Source organism: Mixophyes fleayi, chromosome 1 (genome assembly GCF_038048845.1).
Source record: "Mixophyes fleayi isolate aMixFle1 chromosome 1, aMixFle1.hap1, whole genome shotgun sequence".
Classification (NCBI taxonomy): Eukaryota; Metazoa; Chordata; class Amphibia; order Anura; family Limnodynastidae; genus Mixophyes; species Mixophyes fleayi.
In genome coordinates, this window is record NC_134402.1 from 441,015,219 (window position 1) to 441,038,746 (window position 23,528).

At 41.1% G+C, this 23,528-nt stretch overlaps 1 protein-coding gene across 3 annotated transcripts in view; it reads right to left on the minus strand.

Moving 5' to 3' along the window:
* The window catches only part of RAB27B (RAB27B, member RAS oncogene family), a 187,217-nt gene that overhangs the window by 77,788 nt on the left and 85,901 nt on the right, over positions 1-23,528 (minus strand). For 2 of the 3 annotated variants that reach the window (XM_075185401.1, XM_075185410.1), the window contains one exon: positions 7,794-7,893. The exons of the other annotated variant lie outside the window; for it this stretch is intronic. The gene's annotated coding sequence lies outside the window, so the exon portion shown is untranslated. The remainder of the gene's footprint in view (positions 1-7,793; positions 7,894-23,528) is intronic. 3 annotated transcript variants of the gene reach the window in all.

The window sequence follows — 23,528 nt, forward strand, 5'->3', positions numbered from 1 at the left end:
GCCACATACTGCTGGGACTTGTAGCTCCACATTAATAGGGAAGTGACAAGTTGGTAACATCTGCTCTGCTGGGACTTGTAGTTCTACAAATGTTTGAGACCCATATTTTGGCTATTTTTACCCTGCTGATACTATTAGTTCCACCACCCCAGGAAAACCGCAGGTTTTCTATTACCTCTGCATGGACTTTTAGTTCCACATCAGCAGGAGAGACACGGATTATGGGGTGGGGTTGGGCGTAAATGGGGGGGTCAACTATTACTGATCTAGGACTTGTTTTAGCTGCCGGGTCTTATCAGTCTCTCAGTACAGTGCCCAGCTTTGGATTCACCTGGTCACAGTGCCGGCTCTTCACTCCTCCTCCAGCCGTAAGACCAGGTGCCAGAGAAGAACTAGTGAGCAACTGAAACACACCGATATATGACCAGGTGCCAGAGAAGAACTGGTGAGCAGCTGAAACACACAGATATACGACCAGGTGCCAGAGAAGAACTGGCGAGCAGCTGAAACATGGCGATATATGACCAGGTGCCAGAGAAGAACTGGTGAGCAGCTGAAACACACCGATATACGACCAGGTGCCAGAGAAGAACTGGTGAGCAGCTGAAACACACCGATATACGACCAGGTGCCAGAGAAGAACTGGCGAGCAGCTGAAAACACACCGATATACGACCAGGTGCCAGAGAAGAACTGGCGAGCAGCTGAAACATGGCGATATACAACCAGGTGCCAAAGAAGAACTGGTGAGCAGCTGAAAAATTACAATATATGACCAGGTGCCAGAGAAGAACTGGCGAGCAGCTGAAACACACCGATGCACAACCAGGTGGCAGAGAAGAACTGGTGAGCAGTTGAAAAATGACGATATACGACCACGTGCCAGAGAAGAACTGGCGAGCAGCTGAAACACACCAATATATGACCAGGTGCCAGAGAAGAACTGGCGAGCAGCTGAAACACACCAATATATGACCAGGTGCCAGGGAAGAACTAGGGAGCAGCTGAAACACACCGATATACGACCAGGTGCCAGAGAAGAACTGGTGAGCAGCTGAAAAATGACGATATACGACCAGGTGCCAGAGAAGAACTGGCGAGCAGCTGAAACACACCAATATATGACCAGGTGCCAGAGAAGAACTGGCGAGCAGCTGAAACACACCAATATATGACCAGGTGCCAGGGAAGAACTAGGGAGCAGCTGAAACACACCGATATACGACCAGGTGCCAGAGAAGAACTGGTGGGCAGCTGAAACACACCGATATACGACCAGGTGCCAGAGAAGAACTGGTGAGCAGCTGAAACATGGCGATATACGACCAGGTGCCAGAGAAGAACTGGCGAGCAGCTGAAACATGGCGATATACGACCAGGTGCCAGAGAAGAACTGGTGAGCAGCTGAAACACACCGATATACGACCAGGTGCCAGGGAAGAACTAGGGAGCAGCTGAAAAACACCGATATACGACCAGGTGCCAGAGAAGAACTGGCGAGCAGCTGAAATACACCGATATACGACCAGGTGCCAGAGAAGAACTGGCGAGCAGCTGAAATATGGCGATATACGACCAGGTGCCAGAGAAGAACTGGTGAGCAGCTGAAACACACCAATATACGACCAGGTGCCAGAGAAGAACTGGTGAGCAGCTGAAACACATCTATATACGACCAGGTGCCAGAGAAGAACTGGTGAGCAGCTGAAACACACCTATATACGACCAGGTGCCAGAGAAGAACTGGTGAGCAGCTGAAACACACCTATATACGACCAGGTGCCAGAGAAGAACTGGTGAGCAGCTGAAACACACCTATATACGACCAGGTGAGAGAGAAGAACTAGGGAGCAGCTGAAACACACCGATATACGACCAGGTGCCAGAGAAGAACTGGCGAGCAGCTGAAACATGGCGATATACGACCAGGTGCCAGAGAAGAACTGGTGAGCAGCTGAAACATGGCGATATACGACCAGGTGCCAGAGAAGAACTGGTGAGCAGCTGAAACACATCTATATACGACCAGGTGCCAGAGAAGAACTGGTGAGCAGCTGAAACACACCTATATACGACCAGGTGCCAGAGAAGAACTGGTGAGCAGCTGAAACACACCTATATACGACCAGGTGCCAGAGAAGAACTGGTGAGCAGCTGAAACACACCTATATACGACCAGGTGCCAGAGAAGAACTAGGGAGCAACTGAAACACACCGATATACGACCAGGTGCCAGAGAAGAACTGGCGAGCAGCTGAAACATGGCGATATACGACCAGGTGCCAGAGAAGAACTGGCGAGCAGCTGAAACATGGCGATATACGACCAGGTGCCAGAGAAGAACTGGTGAGCAGCTGAAACACACCGATATACGACCAGGTGCCAGAGAAGAACTAGGGAGCAACTGAAACACACCGATATACGACCAGGTGCCAGAGAAGAACTGGCGAGCAGCTGAAACATGGCGATATACGACCAGGTGCCAGAGAAGAACTGGTGAGCAGCTGAAACATGGCGATATACGACCAGGTGCCAGAGAAGAACTGGTGAGCAGCTGAAACACACCGATATACGACCAGGTGCCAGAGAAGAACTGGTGAGCAGCTGAAACACACCGATATACGACCAGGTGCCAGAGAAGAACTGGTGAGCAGCTGAAACACACCGATATACTGTACACCTTGGTAATGATCTTCTGTTTAAAATTGATCGGGCAACTCAATCTTATAATCAGGAGTAATTCACTTATTATCTACGTTTATTACATATTTATTCATAGTGACCACCAATGGGGGTATTCAATTAAGACGGCAAATCGCGGTTACACGCGGCTGCACACTTCCCGTTACTGCAACATTGTGGGTTTCACTTGGCAATCCACAATGTTGCGATACCGTATTGGCACTTTATGTGCGCAGCAACCGCGATTTGCCATCTTAATTGAATACCTCCTATGTGTCTACGTGTACAGTTACCCTCAATGGGGAGCTTGTATAAGAAATACTTCTAGATTGTGATGTTCCTCTTTAGCTGAGTGACAAAAGTCTCTCGGGGGAACTCAATTCCCCCCGAAATACCACCACGTGAAACTATTACCGTTATTATGGTACTTCTAATGCCGGCTTTTTGCAGAAAGCCGGGTTAATATTACCGTAATAACGGTAATATCTATAACACGGCGGTACTTCGGGGGAAATTGAATCTTCCCCTCTAAAGTAAATAACTTTACAAAGAAAAACAACAAAATAAAAACAAATGGCTAACTCTTGAGAATAAAGACAACATTAAACAACCATAACTACTATTATATAATAAAATGTATATATTAGTTACATTAAAATGCTGCAATTCAACCAGTGCCACAATCCATTACCATGAAGCTGCCCTATCTTTCTCACAGCTCCCATTCATACTGCCAATTGACCAGCTCCTGATAAGTTTTCACTATCTTGTGTTCACACCCAGCATTGGTAAATCTAAATACACTTCTGTCCTAATACATCCAATCCTAAGCAACAAGAGCGCCACCTACTGACAAGGACACAAACGTTCACACTCCAAGGGGTATATTTACTAAACTGCGGGTTTGTAAAAGTGGAGATGTTGCCTATAGCACACGCTAATGCAATATCGGACCTAACGATCGTTTATCGTGTGATTGGCACGATAATCGGGTGAAAAACCTGTAGTGTGGACCCAGCCTTACTGTTTAGGTGGACAATTAGATTGAAAACTGATTTTTAGGACTATCCCAGTTCTTCCCACAAGCAATCTATCATTCTGAATTTATATTTGACTATAAAATTAGGCTGCACAGAGGTCAATAGAATTAGTGGGAAGAGGACCTATTACACCCATAAGAAAACAGGGGTCACCTTTTATGGGATCATCACAAGTATTCCTATTTTTTTTATTTAATAACAGTGTGCAGTTATTCATACACGGATAAGCACAGAATTGTTGAGAATTACATCCTGCATACAGGACAAGAAAAGTAGTACCGCACAACTGTCAAAACATGGCGAGTTATAACATGCGCTGAGAATTGCACCCAGCCTGCAGAGCAGAAGTGGTACTGTGCAGTCATTCATATACAAAGAACAAGAGCAGATATTGGTGACAACTACATACAGTGCAAGAGAAGGGACACTGCATTTGTTTTTTTAAATTAAAAAACAGTAGTGCAAGTTAAATTGTAAATTTAGCACATATTGGTGTATAGAAGTACTTACACATGCTTCTTAAAAATCTAGTGTGCATAAAATATTTTATATTTTTAATTGTGACAGTATAAAACGGATATCAAAGTGCTCCTCATAGCTGCAGCTAGTGACTGCAAAATCTCCCCGGAGGTCTGGTGCTAAGATTAAAGTAGACATACAGAATGAGGATACAGATTTATCCGAAGCCTTTGTAGTACAGTTCATGAATCAGATTTTACCGCTTGATCGGACAGACATCAGAATGCTCAATGAAAGGTCCCATGTGAAAATAATTTACTTTGTTTATTGTCCTACCCTTGCAGGATACATCAATGCGCTTTGGTACCTAAAGGTTTTCACACACTGCAGAGCAAGGACAATTAGCAGCGTCTGGATACATGACAGCAATTAATTAGATTTCAGCTGCTGGTTTCAGATACTGTAACAGTCACAGACCTGCAAGGAGATCCCAGGGGCTCAGGATCTTGCTTGGGAAAAAAATATTTATATATATTTTTTTTACAACTTTCAGAGCAGTTTATAGTTTAGTGTATTTGCAATTGTTGCTGTCCAAGAAGTTGTGTCATACGGACTCTGTTTGTAAACAAGATGGGTGACTGCCCTTTGTCGCACAGGTGGTGCTTATAATACCACAATCTTTCTGGACCAGCATCCCTACTCTGTGCTGCTGGGAAATGGACAGTCTATAAAGCACATTAATAGTCTGTAATTTGTAAAAGCCAGCCCTAAAGCCATTATCAGTCTACATGGGATATCTAGTTTATTGATTCCAGCTCTCGTATGTGCCCAAATTAAAGAATCTAATATTTGGTCAATTTTTCTAAAGATGTGTCCTGGTATTATTATTATTATTAATAATAACCTTTATTTAAAGGGCGTCACATGAGGTCCGCAGTGCCGTACAGAGGGCAAACAACAAGAAAGTACATGGTATAACAGTACAATACAGTAAACAAATAACACTACAACTCTCAAACAGCTACTGGAGTAGAAGCGGTATACTCAGCGCAGGCTGAGACCTGTGCCCATTAGTGTGGGCGCAACTAACAGATTTAGAGCCACTGAAAGAGGTGCAGAGACAATGGAGGAGTGGATTCAATGGGCAGAGAGCCCAAGGAGGAGGTGCGCAGTGTAGTTGATAAGCAAAGGTTATAGGTAATGAGAACAGGAGGGAAGAGGACCCTGCTCACTAGAGCTTACAATCTAAAGGGAAAGAGGAAGACAAATGGTTGACACATGAGGGTGAGCCAATGTCAGGGGACCTGAGGGCAAGAAGGAAGAGTGGGAGAGATGGAGAATGAAAGAGGGTGAGGTATACTACATGGTGACATGATTTAGTGGAGGACTGGTAGGATTTTCTAAACATGTGGGTTTTCAATAACCATTTGAAGCCGGCCTGAATATAGGTGTTAAAATACATATAACAATTTGGGTTGTAAAAATCAAAATTAATCGTGTCACGTTTAGTGGTTGTTTACGATTTTATAATTCAATAGTACTGTATGCTACACACACACACACACACACAAAATTATTCCCTCCATCCTTGGCCACTGGCACTGCATGCAAATGACTGCAAGAATACAGAACCAGCAGGTGTCATACGAGAAGAATAAAGACGACTTCTCTCACTGTCGTTGTAGAGCGTGGAATACCTATAGGTCCAGAGGGCGTTGTTAAACCCGAATTTTATTATGTTTAATACCGCCTATGTTTTATTATATGATAGACTGTCTTTCCAAAAAGATGAATACTCATTAAAAATAATAATAAACCATTCAGACCATGAAATAATATGGTACTAATAGCCTGAAGAAAGCAATGATTGGTGGAGAGCCGCATAAGAGCGTCTGCTAGAGCGCATGCCCGCTGCAGGAACGGGAGACAAGCTCACAGAGCTGTAACGGTAATGAGTAATTCTGCTCTCAGGGACAATGAAGCATCCAACTAATGAAATAAATGTAAGGCTGGTTACCCACTGGTGTTGCGATAATGACCATGCATGTCAAGCTTGATCGCGTTTGACAAGTGGTAATAAGCTACCACTCGACTGACCAAAATACATTCATTCGCAGTAAATCTAGCAGTCACCATCGAAGACTACAGGTGCATAGGTGAGTATGGGATTATTGGGGTCCGTTCCCTTCTTTATTTACATGCTTGTTAACTATAAAACACACCAGTAAAACAATTTGACACCAGTGGGTACGGGGTCTTATTTGGGTGAATGCAGTAAAAGACTTTTGTCAGACAACTGACGCATTTCAGTCCTAACAAAGTACTAGGCTATGTGGCTCTGAATAAGAACTGCCATAGTCCCTGAGTGCAGATCTACTTATTCATGTTAGAACGAGGAATAAAAAAAGACAAATACAAAAAAATAGAAAAATTACTTTTTAAGAAAGGGCGAGTAAATATGTACTACTCTCATATTGTACCAAGTGGACGCTCACCAACTGCTCCTTAGTTCTACGTGACACAGGTAGTGGAATAAATATAAGAAGAAATCTCCATGGCAGTCCAGGATTCCTTCTTTAAAAAAAGGGGATCGGTCCAACCTAAAACATTGTTTTGTCTGCTCGAAACTTAATAAAGCAGAAGTGGGGGGGGGGGCTAATACAGTAAAAGAAATCAAGTATACATGGGGCAAACATATTTCTTTTGCAAAGACTTAGTAGTAAGTTTATTGAACCTTCTAAAGAGGCAAAGGGGATGTGTTGCCCATAGAGACCAATCAGACTCTAGCTATCATTTATCTTATAGATTCTAGAACACAATATCTGGAATCTGATTGGCTCCAATGGGCAACACTTTCACTTTGCCTCTAAGTTTGATAAATCTACCCCATAAAGAAAAAATATTAAGAACAAAAAAACACAAACCCCTCCCCTCAAAAAAAATCCCAAACTAATAACACACCCAAAAATAACAAAACTAGATGGACTTGTAAGTACTTTTCTACCATAATGACGAGCTTCCTTGAGCTGAGCTGTGTGGATCCGAGTGGTGGAATCTATACATTGAAATGTATTTCAAGTAAGTGTAGAGGGTTTTTCAGAAGGTAAATGCGGTCTAAGTGATACTCTACGTATTGAAATATCTCATGTCCTTCATAAAAATGAGACTGAGCTCCTCCTCAATCACAGAAAAGGCATTATGTGTTGTCCTTTCAAACAGGCCCAGACTGGCAATGTGGCAACTCTGGCATTTGCCAAAATGACTGGTGTGCCGGAGAGTATTAGATGCTTGGTCTAGAATCCCAAACTTCTTCTCAAAATGGGCTGTATAGCCCCCAGGCAGCCTCCCAGCTTAATAGTCATGGGCACAGTTTCCACGTAATATACACTTGGCACCTGTCTGACACAAAGCTGATGGTAGTTCCAATAGATATTGTAGATTCTAATGTAGGATGGTGCACTTGGTGTGCCAGGGTCATTTTAAGGTTCTATCCTTTAGAACGTTCCAACACAATGATTCCTAACAGCCGTTTAACATCATCCCAGATGTTTGTTTCATTGAGTCTTATTTCTTTCTATTTATAACAGAATTCCTTGATGAAGATCCTCTTACCTCCTGTAATTTTCAGTATGCTTCTATTGGCAGTTCCTCCTCATCCCTCGGACAACTGGTTATCTGTTGCCTGCTCCCTTCTCTGTCCGATTAGCTGAACCTGCAAAAAAACAATATTCACTATGCAATTTGTGCTTCAGTACTAATTACTACATGGCCACATTGTTGTAGCCTGGCTGGTAATAACATTGACACCATGTCCCATTTTTAATAGGACGGAAACATTACAGATTTGTGTTCATTATTTCCATTAAAAAACAGCTATACTTACGCTATAGACAGAGTCAAATTATATTGTTATTTAGTGACAATATCCTAACTGAAACAATGAAATGAGTTAGGGATATTACCGAGAGACAATATGCATATAGATCACTCCTATACATAATAAAGGTTAAAAAATGACACAGGTCCAATAAGTTCTATCTTTCAAAGATTACAATTCTGGCAAGGAGGCAAATTCCCCAATACAAAGTACAAAGGGTACACACTACAGGTTTTAAATCCAATCATTGTGCTCATCTCATCACACGATAAGCGACCGTTTGGTCAGATATTGCATTAGTGTGTACGCTCTTGCAATTAGGTTTTATCGTACCAAAGCACGTCGTAACATTTGATTTGGTTTTGTAAGCTTCCTAAAAATCACGGTCAACGATGTCGGGCAAATGTGGCAGCGTGTACGCACTCACGGCCAGCAGTGTAGGCAGATATCTGTAGAGTGTACAAAGTCACCATCTTTTCAGCAGATGGTTATGAGAGATGAAGATCACAGAACTGAAGGTAAATCGTGTACACATGAATCTGTAAGATCATCAGTCGTTGGTGAAATTGTCACGGAAAACGCATCTGCAGTAATTTTCTGTAGTGTGTACCCAGCTCAACAGTTGTCTATTTAGCCTCACAGAAGGAAAACATCTGTTCCCACATCTCCCAATATTTTACTCCCCCGGGATTAGGTGTACTGTCCCTTAACGAGTCCCTGTAGGTATATTTTTTCCAAAACCCATACCTCCTAACATATCTGTCCCTGACAGCGGTCGAGGGGGCTTGGCTTAGTCACAATAAGGGTGTGGCTACAACATGACAGGGCGTGGCCACATCACGATGGGTGTGTGACCACTCCCCCAGAGGGCTGTCTAGCTCTGTAAAGCACTAGACTGGCCCTTAGATACCCCCCTCTAAACACTGCAGCATGCACCAGTGGCAGAAGATACCCCCCAATTTTACCACTCGTGGGACAAACAAATCCTAGGTGGGACAATTGGACAAATCCCTAAAATCAGGACCGTCAGGCCGAACTCTGGACAATTAGGAGTTATGTGTTTATGTGCCTAAAAATGGCAATCTGATAAATTCTTTGAATCAGTCAATGTTCTCTACTAATTATAACTGTAGAATCCATTGCTTGTAAAAGGAGGCAATCAATGCATTTCTAAATGTTGTTTGTGCACTTGTTATGACCATATCATCTGATAAGGAGTCATACAACTTAACCACCAGATTTAAAAGCTCTGATATAACTGCTCATAAACGAGTTCAACATGTAACACAGTTCACAGTACCAGTTGCTTGCATAAAAATGATTGACATGAAAGAGTTGTCATAACGATACAGACAGCCATCAGACAGAGAATTTTTGGTGCGCAGTATTGAGGTCTGATGGAACAAGTAGCTTTCTGCCCTTAACCACAAAAGATACATTTGGAGAAAAACAGGTCAAGCATTTGAAGAAAAGAAAACCTGGACAATTGTTAATTTGATTTTTTTAATTATTGGGCTATGCTGGGATTGTTAGTACAGACTTCTAAAGAGTGGATTTAAATTCACCTTTCGGTCTACATGTAATGTATCAACTAAACTTTTAAACTCGAGACAATTAACATATTGCAGACATTATGTACTTTCAGAAATGCCAAACGAAAGAGATTGACAGTCACCTAAAGGTAACATGACACAGAATGTAAAACAGAGTTATATCCGAGGATAATATGAAGCCTAAAACTGACAAGTAATGGAACTAAAATGACAAAAATAAATGTATAGATTTTTAGTTGAAAACTAAACTTTATTTTGCTATCTGAAGGATTTTAATTTTCTCACTGGATAATGCTATGTTTCTGATAAACACATACAACTGACTAGGGAGATTAAATAAACATTGATGTATGCTAAAGATAATATTTTATCTTTCTTTGTATACTTGACACATTGAAAAATTGGTAACCTGGGCAAAGCAATATCAATGCAATTAAATTTACTTTGCTCTCGACATTAACAGCAGAATCGGCCCACTTTGAACTAGGTGAGCGTGGAGGCTGTTTCGGCAATGACTGAGATATTAGAGTGATGTTCATCAGTACATTACTCCCAAAACTATGAATAAAAGCAATTCAGATGGTGCGACAGGATGGACCGCCTATGCCAACCTGTCTGTTGTTGCTGGGAATCGACAGGGCTTACTTTGCCACCGTGCCTTTTCGTTATTCCGAATACGCCCCTCCTGCCGCAGTGGGAGGGGCCTGCTGCCACCAGTGAGCTCCTTTTATGGCACTCAGAACCACGTTCCTTCTGGGTAACGGACGCTGCTAGCGTATCTCGTTGCTGGTGGACCCGGGCTGGTACTCCTGACCTCTTACTATGGATCAGGGTTGCTGTGGATGGATCCCCCCTGGCCTATCACACTGACCAGGGCTGCATGGGTAGCAGGCAGAGCGGTGGTACTGGAAAGCTTGGGTCCAAACCTCAGAGACAGCCGGAGAACGGATTAGAGTTTGGGTCTCATCTGTAGGTCACAGGAATGCAGCAATATTTCAAGCCGGTCATTGAAGCAAGATGTTTATTTGGTATCACACTGGTTTAGGGTCCAGTGATCTGGTCAGATGTTGAAATCAGAAGAACAAGTTTCCAATACAAGCGAGTGCCTTTTATACAGTTTAGACACAGGCTGTTTTTAGCATCAGGATATAACCTATTTACCAAAACATAGATTTACATGCATTCCAAAGCTATCAATATTTACACTTCGCTATGAAATTCTAAAAAACCTTGCTGTAATATCCTGTGTCTCATTTGAGAGGCAGGATACATACTGGCAAGTCAAAAGGTCTATCTGACATGAATACCTTCTTCAGACAGTCACCGAATACACATTCCCACAGAACAACAAAACCCAAAACAAGCCACTTCCCCACATCACAATACACCAAAGGCTTTGTAAACAAAGGCTCATTGTATCAGATATATACATCAGACATAATGCATTTCCTCTAGAGAGGCTAAACAGAAAAAACACATTTTCTACCCTGGTCTCAGAAATAACGATTATCTCAAAATATACACAATATTAAAAATAAGTGCATTGGCAATTTATATAAATAAGCGCTCTGCGCTATTTCCTTTAAATAAATTTATATCATAAGTTATTTATACGTGATCCATTCACAGATGGGATTTTAGTCTGTGTGTTTTCATAAGGTACACAGGACGCAGATTGCTTGAACATACAAACACCATGCGGACAGGAGCAGTTGACTTTTTTTTGCATGATTGCTAGTGGACTGACATTGAATCCTGATGAAACATCTTTAAATGAAAAGACTACAGCTGGGTCAACCAACTGGACTACAGCTTGGGATTCTGAGTTGCCAAACGTTCGGAATGTTAGTGTTGTTCTTGATTGTAGCTTGACACCCAAATACCAGGTGTCAGACATAATCACGTGTTCATGCTTTCATCTGGGGAACAGAGCAGGAACCAAACATTTGATTCCCCCAGAAGATCTTCCTACACTCATCCTCATCACATTTGTGACCGCACACTTGGGTCTCCCTGAAAAATTGCACCACCTACAGGCGGTACAAAAAGGCAGCAACCAGGGTGGTAATTAACCTGCCCCGTTCCTACTAGATAACCCCTGTTCTCCATAAATATCACTGGCTGCCTGTAATCTAATTAAACATTGGCTTATTGACACTCAAAGCCCTACATAATTAGTGTCCTAGATACTTCTGACTCCCTATTCTCAAACCGCAGATGAAGAACTAACAATACCTTGAACTTCCTATTCTTCGTATTGGGCACAAGCATTTTGGAACGCGCTGCCTCACACAGTCCAAGAGGCCACCTCTCTAGAAATCTCCAAAAACAGACTCAAGAATTATCAGTTTACTCAATCATTTCATTAATGTCCCTCTACTTTCATAAAACCCATTGGTTAGCTCTCTTTTCTGTATTCTGTTAATCTTTAATATGTTTATTTTGTATGTGTTTTTATTCTGCAAATGTAAAGGGCTTTGAGTGCTATTGGGTGAACAGTGCTATATAAATAACAATAGTAATTTTAAGTTTGTTCTTTAGAGCCACTGAACATGAGTGGGTTAAAAGTAAAACTGTGTTTTGAAATGTAATTCTGTTTTCTCACCCTAAGCGTCAACAGCTTGCCTTATGTCATTTACATTACTTATTTAACATTATTTACAAACTAAAAATCAATACTAAGATGGTTTTTATTGTGTTACCATTCACTTAACTATGAAATATTAATGTTGTGTAACCTCCTGTAGTAGAATATATCTAAACAGTGACATTAGGAACAAAACAAATTCTCAACACAATCGTTATACATTTTTGTTTGTTTAATATTATATGTTTTCATTTCCCTATATAATAACTATAACAATACAAACAATGATAGTATCATATAATAATAATAAAACTACTATATTAATAATAATAACTATTATTACTAAAACTCTACATATGTGGATTTTTTACAAACTTATACTATCAGTAGCCATTTGTTATAAACACTTTATAGCAGAGTGCAATTGGCACTTACCTCTCCTGCAGTTTTGGGGGCCTAAATATGAAGCTCTAACTCATGCAGAAGCTGCTTTTTCCCGCATGGTTTAGGCATTTTTTTTAGTAAAAAGTTAATTTAAGAAAACCCCAAAGCTGATCGGAGGGGAGGTCATCATCATCAACATTTATATATATATATATATATAGCACCAGCAAATTCTGTAGCGCTTTACAATTGGGAACAAACATTAATAAAACAATACTGGGTAATACAGACAGACAGAGAGGTAAAAGAACCCTGCTCGCAAGCTTACAATATATAGGACAATGGGAGTTAGAAACACAAGGGCACGTGCTACATCATATTGCACAATGGACCAGCTAGAATACAAAAAAGCACTGAGTGGGCTGTGTGTGTGGCGATGTTGGTCAGAGGGTTGTTTTGTGTTAGCTGTGTAGAGGATGGTAATTGGGTAACCTAGGGAGATTAAGATGGTGGTTGAGGAATATCATAAGCTTGTCTGAAGAGGTGGGTTTTCAGTGAACGCTTGAAGGTTTGGAGACTAGAGGAAAATCTTACTGTGCGAGGGAGGGAATTCCACAAAGTGGGTGCAGCCCGGAAAAAGTCCTGTAACCAAGAATGGGAGGATATGATGAGAGTGGAAGAGAGACGCAGATCTTGTGCAGAACGGAGGTGTCGAGTTGGGAGATATTTTGAGACTAGTGAGGAAACGTTATGTCGGTGCAATTTTGTTGACGGCCTTGTATGTTAGTACAAGAATTTTATATTGGATTCGTTGAAATACAGGCAGCCAATGTAGAGACTGACAGAGTGGCTCAGCAGAGAAAGAACGGTTTGCAAGGTCTGGCATATTTTAGCCTGGGGGTCAAGACTCGACTCAGCAGCCTATTAGGAACATTTTAAAGGGGAAGAAATGCAGGTGGCCCAGTGACCCAGTCCAAGGTAGCCCACTATGGGACCGGCCTGGGGGACAGGAACCCTCTTGCCCAGTCAGCCCATTTCTGCTGCATTAGGCAAATTACCGCATTAAATCGCAGTCCCCATAATACTCATTTACAATTGCTACATTCGAAATGCAAAGGCTAAAAGATGCATGTGTCAAGACATTGTAAACCGTCCTATTCTATCAATAAAGGTGATAAGTTATTACAGTACACATTAAATAGGAATACAATTCCATTATGAGCAATAAAGGGATATATATGTGCTGTGTAAATTTAGGTATAGGCTGACAAGGAGTGATTATGAAGACTGGAAGTTAATGGTATTTTATTGATCCTCAATCAGCTGTTCAGGACATAATTCATTTCTCTGCATCCATTATTGCCAAATAATTCCACAACTTTGCAGAAAAAAATGCAAAGCAATTACGCAGTATAAGGGGAATTCCAGTTTCCAGCAAATAATTTTAGCAAGTGGTTCCCAAGAAGTTGTATTCAATCACATTTATTAATGCCTAACTGTGGGGGGGAGCCTTGTGCCAAGCCCACAATACTGACGCTCTGTCTTAATCATGTTCCCTTGGAATTCTTAAAGAATAAAACAACTACACAATTAAAAAGGTTGAAAGGGAGAAACAGGATCATTCAATTCAACCTTCCATTAATTCTAATTGTGTTGATCCAGAGGAGGGCAATATAATAATTGCCAATTTAGCTTCACAAGGGGTCAAAAATCCTTCCTCATTCCAAAAATGGCAAATGGATAAATTGCTTACATCAAATCACTCATATAATATCCTCCAAAAATTATAGTTACAGAGGTCATCACCGTCAACCCCCCAGCCCACCCTATGCGGATGGTAAAAGCATCCTTCTTCTTACAACAATAGATAACCTTGTTGTCTTTATTGTCCTTGGCACAAAATATTTGTTAGTCAATTCTTTCTTTTTGTCCTTGAATATATTTATACATTTATCAATAAGGTCTCCTCTAAGGTATTTTATTTTTCAAACATTTCTCTATAATTTAACCCTTCCATTCCCTTATTAAAAATTGCCCACCTATGTACACTCTAATTATTATTATCATTTATTTATAAAGCGCCACAAGGTTTGCACATCGCTGTACACAATACAAACAATAGACCATACAGGTAAAACGAAAATACCAAGACTCCAAGCATAGCTATCATAGTGAGGTTGGCACAGAATAAATGGTATAGAGACAGGAGGGAAGGGGGCCCTGCTCCTGAGAGCTTATCATCATCATCACCATTTATTCATATAGCACCACTGATTCCGCAACGCTGTACAGAGAACTCATTCACATCAGTCCCTGCCCCATTGGAGCTTACAGTCTAAACAGACTAAATTCCCTAACATACACACACACACACACACACACGCACACACCTTACAACCTAAAGGGAGGGCAAACAGAGGACTGGTACAAAGGGGAGTCAGGGGATCTAGGGCAGGAGGAGCAGGTAAGGGGCAGGAAAGAGAGAGGTGATGAGAACGAGCATGGAGGGAGGGTTAGGTGGATGGCTGGAAGGCTTTAAGGAAGAGGTGAGTTTTAAGTGCTCGTTTGAAAGAGCACAAATTAGGGGACAGTTAGGTGGAGCATGTGAGGTCGTTCCAGTGAAGGGGGTTGCTTGGGAGAAATCTTGGTTACAGGAATTGGATGAGGTGATCAGGGTAGAGGAAAGGCGACGGTCATAGGCCGATTGCAGGGAACGGGAGGGAGTGTGAATGGAGAGGAGGTTGGAGATATATGGGGCAGCTGAGTGGCAGAGGGCTTGTAGGTGAGGGTGAGGAGTTAGAAAAGAAATCTGTAAGAGCCGCATTAAGTATAGAACGAAGGTGGGCAAGGTGAGAGCAGGGGAGGCAGGTGAGGGGAAGGGTACAGTAAGTAACCTAGTTCTACTAAGTCTTTCTTACAGTGAGGTGCCCAAAATCATAGCTCATATCCATGTGGTCTAATCAGAAACTTATAAAATGATAATTTTATATGGGTAGCACATGCATTTATTCCCTTTTTATGCTTCCAAAGATTTTATTTGCCTTTGCAGCTGCTGCCTGACATTAAGTGCTGCTACTTAGATTTCGACGAACTTGTATTCCTAAATCCTTGTCCAGGTCAGTGTAAGTAGCATAATTATCACCATGACCTAGATGTATATAGTTTTCAAAGGCATCATTACCTTGAAACCAAAAAGATAATAAATATACACCATACACAAACAGGTCTGTTAATAAAAGGACAAATGGGGTAATTGCCCTTCTTAGCAATGGAGTCAGGATTATAGAACCTCTGTGTTAGCCCAATGGTGACCTTGAAAGACAAGAGCCCCTTTGTTTCAAAGGGGAGTGAATCCTTAAAATGTAACGTTAAAAAGTTATATTTAAAAAAAGAAAAACCTAAAGTCCTTAATATGAACATACATAAAACTCTAACCCAATACAAGTCCAAATCTAAGCATAACCCTAACTCAAGCTATATAAATGGGCCCTAACAAAATCGCTCTTCTTGTTCCTCAAATTCTATAATAATATGAATACTCCTATATTTCCTCGCCCCAAAAAATTGTACCATTGTAAATTTTTTTTGCTAGTTGTGCCATTTGTACTGTCCCTTAACGAGTCCCTGTAGGTATATTTTTTCCAAAACCCATACCTCCTAACATATCTGTCCCTGACAGCGGTCGAGGGGGCGTGGGCAAGTCACAATAAGGGCGTGGCCACAACATGACAGGGCGTGGTCACAACCCAGAGGGCTGCCCAGCGCTGTAAAGTTCTACATTGCCCAAGGACATGCTATATTCTCCACAGGCATTTTTGGATGTCATTTCCAGGCCAAGTCCCACATGAATGCCACACAGCTCACTTTACGAAAACCTAGGGCTCCCATAATTGTTAAATGAAATACCTGGCAATGAATGTAACAATGTTTTCTCAATGCTACCCCATACTTTGTTTTAGGTTGAAAATAAAGCAAAACAAACACCATTTGGCATCACAATTGTGACTTAAAGATTTGTAAATGGAAAAACGGACTAATGTTGGGAAAATCAGCACACATTGGAGCGATAACAATACCTATTCATTATTTTTTCTATATCTATTGATGCTTAAAGACCACTGACTGGTAAAACTCCAGACGAGGTTTCCTTCTGTCACTCTTAACATCTCTCCACACGTCTATGTACAATGTTTGTGAAGCGTCTGCGAGCCATGCTAAACTAGCAAACACCGAGGATTATGTGACTATATCCCTTAATGTACAGCCACTACAACACGTACAGAACTGAATGACTGCTACTATTGTAATATACACAATGTCATGCCCTTCGGAGACTAACAGACAAGGCCGTTCTGTTGTCGGTTTGTAAAGTTCACAGAATGTCAATAATGGTTATGTGAAAGGCTCATAGAACGCACTTACTTGCCAGTTGGTGGAACTCAATCCAAAATAAGGCCCATAAAGAGTATATATATATATATATATATATATATATATATATATATATATATATATATATATATATATATATATATATATATACATATATACACACACAAGTTAACCCATGCATGATACTCATGCATTCTAGTCAAATCAAGCTACTTAAGGTGTTAAAAAGGTTCTTGTCATGCATTTGGGCATAGCCCAGGCCTCCTCAGGGGAAGAGCGTTACTACCCGACATAAGTGCCCTTTTTTAACGTGGTTTTGTCCACATGTCACCACCTCATCATTCTTCTCCATCACCTCATCCTTCATTTTCATCGCCACATCTATCCAGATGTCTATCCAGACACAGGGATCTCTCTCAGCGGTCCTGAGTATCACACTCCTCTCGCTCTGTCACCTCTGGCAACCACCAACCACTCCCCACTGTCACCCCCGGCAACCACCAACCACTCCCAACTGTCACTTCTCCTTCAAGAAATATATATATATTTTTTTTAAATCTTTATAAACACTTTTAACAATTAACAAATTAAATTAACAAATTAAAAACATCTTAGTATAACAAATTTCAGCTCTTTCTGAATTTTTTCCCCCACATACACTAAGAATTTAGTAGGTCGGTGTATAACTCCGCCCAGCAGGTGGCGCTGCAGCTTGGTTTTATTCTTTCCACACACACACAGACAGACTAACACACGCCACTAGACATTTATATTATAGATATATATATATATATATACATACATACATACACACAACCAAGGGGCAAACGCAGGATTTGTAGAGGGGGTTTCCACACCACGCCACCAGTGGGCGTGACCAGCATGCATGGGGGCGTGTATATAATTTTAGACAGTGCTTGGCTGCTCTCCAACTCTTCCTATCCCCATAATATACACGGGCAATGCTGTGTGCACTACTGTTAGGTGCACACAGCTCTCTTTTCGAGCAGAGCCGTGTGAAGCGGGAGCAGGGCCCAAACACCTCAATTATACAGTGCCCCAGGCTTGGAGGGGGTTTCCAGGCACTAGGAACCCCCCCTCGGATTGCCTATGATAGATTTATATTTGCCGGCATATAAGACGACTGGACGTATAAGACGACCCCCAACATTTCCACTCAAAATATAGAGTTTGATATATACTCGCCGTATAAGACTACCCCCTGGAACAGACCAGGGTGAACAGATAATCCAAACAGAGTCCGTTCACAAATCTGGGAAGTGAGGGTAGTGGGTAGTGCACTTACCTTCCTCCCCAGGTTGGATGGTCAGGATGCCTCAGTCTGACTCTCGAATACCCAGGTCCTGTTCCTCTGTGACCTGTTGTACCGGTCTCAAGAAATCCGCACTTTCGCCTTGAAAACCTTCTGCAGTCCTGCCTGGAGACAAGGCTAGTAGCCGGGAAGGACGTTGAGATGTAAAAGTGCTGCGAGCTGCACGTCCGTGCAGAGATCACTTCACGGCCGGAGATGGTAAGCGGAAGCCGCTGGCGTGTTGACGCGGTTTCACGCATGCGCATATAGGCTGGTCAGCGCTTCAGTCTCCGTTGATATGGAAGTATGGATAGTACCACGCTGATGACCTGCCGCGGCCGCACCGGGCAAGTATCGGATGTCTATCCCAACTGCCGTCCCAAGTGCACCCAGCGTATAAGACGACCCCCCAACTAGGAGGCATGTTTTTTAGGGCAAAAAATTTATCTTATACGCCGGCAAATACGGTATATCTATAATATAAATGCTTAATGGCGTGTGTTAGTCTGTCTGTGAGTGTGTGAAAAAAATAAAACCAAGCTGCAGCGCCACCTGCTGGGCGGAGTTATACACTGATCTACTAAATTCTTAGTGTGTGTGGAAAAAAAATTCAGAAAGGGCTGAAATTTGGTATACTAAGATGTTTTTAATTTGTTAATTTAATTTGTTAATTGTTAAAAGTGTTTATAAAGATTTTAAAAAAAATATATATATATTTCTTGAAGGAGAAGTGACAGTTGGGAGTGGTTGGTGGTTGCCGGGGGTGACAGTGGGGAGTGGTTGGTGGTTGAGGCCGGGGCTATGGCCCAAATGCATGACAAGAACCTTTTTAACACCTTAAGTAGCTTGATTTGACTACAATGCATGAGTATCATGCACGGGTTAACATATATATATATATATATAATTTGTTATGGGTAAGAAAAACAGAACCCTAAAAAACAATAAATACAATTCAGTCTGCGATTAGGCGCCTCACGGTTTACTCCAGGACAACACCCTACATTGGTATTTTGTTTAAAAATTCCGGAAGAGTCCTGTCCATTACCAATGACATCATCCGACTCTCCTCCATCTTACGGTGGAACGTCCATATAATGTATTGAGGGCCAAGGAAGTTGGAGCGTGCGCAGAGAGGAGTGGTAATGAGGTGTGACTGGTAAGTCAGTAAACATTGTCCTTTATCATTTGATTTTCTGATGGAAATTAATCACAATCATCGTCCCACTAATGGTAATTTGTGGAGGGGCGGGGCTAAGAATAAAAGGGTGGGACCAACCAGAGGATAGGTGGGTGGGGCAGAGAGAGGGGGTAATGATAGGACACACATACTTGCATGTTTTTCCAGAAACTGAATTTTAGAATCTTGTGGTGTAAATAGGAGACACATATCTGTTCCCTGATCACTCATCCAAAGTTTATAATGAATGCTGTATATGGCTAAATCACAAGCACTTCTGTATTAGATTGGGATGTCCATATACTGTATATAGAAATGGTTTACAATTGGATCTGCTTAGTTATCCGTTAGACGCAAAGCAAATTGACTATACAATGAAATCGTTTTGTAGCTTGTGTCTTATTTCAAATCACTCTTAATTCTCAAATTCTTTTTTTTTTTCCATCAATAATAATTTTTTCAAATTCTTTATACAGTAAATTGGATTTAAACAGGCAATATAAAATTCTTATAGAAAGATTCCATATAATAAAATGTGAAAAGAAACATTGAAACTTGAAAATATAAAACAAACCACCTCTTATGTGTATTTAAACAAATAATTTATTTTTAGAAGCTGAAACAAGTCCAGATTACATCTTATATTACATAAGAGTAGGAAAAAATACATGTAAATAATTCAAGAACTTCAGTTATATCTGAAGTTCTCTCTTTTTTTGCTCGATGTATATTTCTATTTCCTGAATAACAGACTGCAAACCTCATGCCAGTAAAGTCATCAATAAACTCTCACTTAGGGTGTTTGTGAAGATAAACGGATATAGATCTCTATACAGCGCTTTTCAAATGGCATTTTGCTGAGAAGGTTTTAAGAATAAGTACATATATCAGAATATACAAGGCAATGTCCTAGGAGCAGGCTCAGTCCACAGGAGCCCAATCACTGTCTACGTACATGAACAATGTCACTGGGCTGCAATGACATCACATGGTAGGATGACAGCTAGCTAACTGCATGTCGTGGTCTACAAGGCTTTAATACTGCAATGTTTGGAGCTTAAATATTTTTTTCCCCAAATACATGCCCCATCTACACTATTTTTTAAATTACAAGTACCAAGATTCACCTGTAACCTCCAGCTTCCTGATAGCTTCCCCTTTGTCATTAGACTTAAAGCTCCTGTGAGGAAAACTATTGCAACCTGGAAACTAACGGAGACCCGTGGAAAAACTGTTACTTAAAGCATTAATCTCATGAAAAAAATCAGGTGTATTTTTTTTGTGTTTTTTTTTTAACCATAAATCACTGTGGCAGGCTATATGAGGAATGCTGCCATTTGTCCTTGTTTTTCCTTCAGACTGCTATTTAATAATTTATGATTCTGGACTACCATGGCAACCACAGACACATGATGTGGTGAGCAGAGAGACTTTGGACGGACCCTCTGAGCTCTGTCTGCACTGTAACATCCTCCTTCTGCCATCATATGTCAAACTGGGAGTTGTGATTGTGGGTCTGTGTCGCAGAGTGACCATGTCTGGCAGCCATTTTATTTGGAAAAGAGATAATGATTTGGAAGACGGCTAAGAAAAATGAAGATGCATAATTTAAAAAAGTACTCAACTTGCAATTTAAAGAATAAAAAATGCGGGATAGCTGCTTTAAGCTACAAGAAATGTATGGATAAAATATATTGAATTCGGTGTTTGACTTTAACTCTCAAACTTATGTAGAAGAAGAAACTTTCTCAAGACAATGAAGTGATATATTTAGTAACCGTTGTTTCACACCCAATCGCTGTCAGTTTACATGAATATGTCATTGCATCGAAACAATAAGTCACGGCCTGAAGACAGGAGTGCAGCCCCCTGTCTCCCCAATTATTTAGAAAAAAAAAATGTAATCTGCAGTATGAGTGTTCGTTATATAGATTACTTGCAGGATGTGCACTTTTCTAATAAAGATATTTATTCAAAGAGAAAATAATGAAATTGATAATAAAAGGTAACTACAATAGTTATGGTTTGTAAGGGCAACTGACCGTATTTCAGAGTAAAGCAAATACAAACCATAACGGGGATGTTTTGCTACCATGGTGTAACAACAAAAACGAGCCGTAATTCACCTTGACCAGTCGGATATTTGTTCTCATCAGTGATGAGCTGATCAATCTTTACGGATGATTAGTTTTCAAAGGTTTATGGCATATTAGTCGTTTGTGCTAGGTTACATAAATCACCTCCAATTTATATTAGCCATAATGTGTTTGCAAATTAAAAATTGAAATCCAAAACATAAACATTGACTTTCTCACTAGCATGAACCCTGCTGCCTACAACGGTGATCCACGAATGTGACAAATTCCAGACTGCAGCGGAGGCGACGTTTTTTGACCTCTTGCACAAATCTGCCGGAATTTGAAGCAAAGCACATGTAATTAGTCAGTCAAGGTGACGACGACAGCGGTAGTAATCAAAACCACCTTGTTTTAAGCACCCACACAAAAGTGTGATTCTGTTTTGCAGGACAAGATGTTTAAATCATCATCACCATCATCATCATCAGCTATTTATATAGCGCCACTAATTCCGCAGCGCTGTACAGAGAACTCACTCACATCAGTCCCTGCCCCATTGGAGCTTACAGTCTAAATTCCCTGACATACTCGCATACAAACACAGACAGACACACAGACTAGGGTCAATTTGTTAGCAGTCAATTAACCTACCAGTATGTTTTTGGAGTGTGGGAGGAAACCGGAGCACCCGGAGGAAACCCACGCAAACACGGGGAGAACATACAAACTCCACACAGATAAGGCCATGAACTTATGCAGAAGTGCTAACCACTTAGCCACCGTGTTTAAATGAGATTCAATGGGTAGAGAGGGTGGATTTACAGTAGTGATTCATCTTTAACGAAGGGGGTACAGTGTGTTTCTCCTCAAATAAAAGGGAGCGTAATTACGTATTTTGCGCCTACAGGACTCCGCCCGCTTCTGTACAATGACGAATCATGTACTTGCGTTGCAGAGACACGAAAGAGAAGCAGGATCCGGAAGGCTGTCCTACCTAGAATTTTATTTCTAGGTAACTAATGTGGAACTACATGTTTCAATGCTTCGGTATATTGCCCATTCAACATAAAATACTATATACAATCAATGCCGATATAGTCTACAAAATTAATTTCTGTAAGAGCTCACAACAATAATAACACTAGCAAGTTTCTTTCCCTGATACAGCCTACGTTGTTTATCTTGTAACACACCTGTTGGTCTCCTGCTACAAGATACATTTTCCTGGAAATGAAGATTTAATGATTTCTGCCAATGTTGTCTTTATACACAAGCGCACAATTATTCAAATTAAACTGCCAGTTTCCCTATTAAATTATTCCAAACTACACTGCACCACGTAGGAACAGAGTAACCTTTGAAGGTCTACTCTTCCTGCCTGACAGATCTAATTCTTCCATCTGCTACATAAAAACAATCACTTTGCCAAAAGGTGATGAATTACTTTCTTGTGACCAACATCCGACACAGGTTGTTATTGTGTTTTCAATGGCAGAAACTAGTCTTACACAATTGAGCTGATTGAATAGTCATGTCATTTCTCTGTCTGTGAGAGAAGACGACAAGTGGGGAAAATGTCAGGTTACAGAAAAAACATCACAGAGAAAATACTGCTGAACATTTGTAAAATTTATCATCATCATCATGTTATTTATATAGCACCACTAGTTCCGCAGCGCTGTACAGAGAACTCGCTCACATCAGTCCCTGCCCCATTGGAGCTTACAGTCTAAATTCCCTAACACACACACACACACACACACACACAGAGAGATTAGGGTCAATTTTGATAGCAGCCAATTAACCTACTTGTATGTTTTTGGAGTGTGGGAAGAAATCGGAGCACCCGGAGGAAACCCACGCAAACATGGGGAGAACATACAAACTCCTCACAGATAAGCCCATGGTCGGGAATTGAACTCATGACCACAGTGCTGCGAGGCAGAAGTGCTAACCGCTTAGCCACCGTGCTGTTGCATCAGAG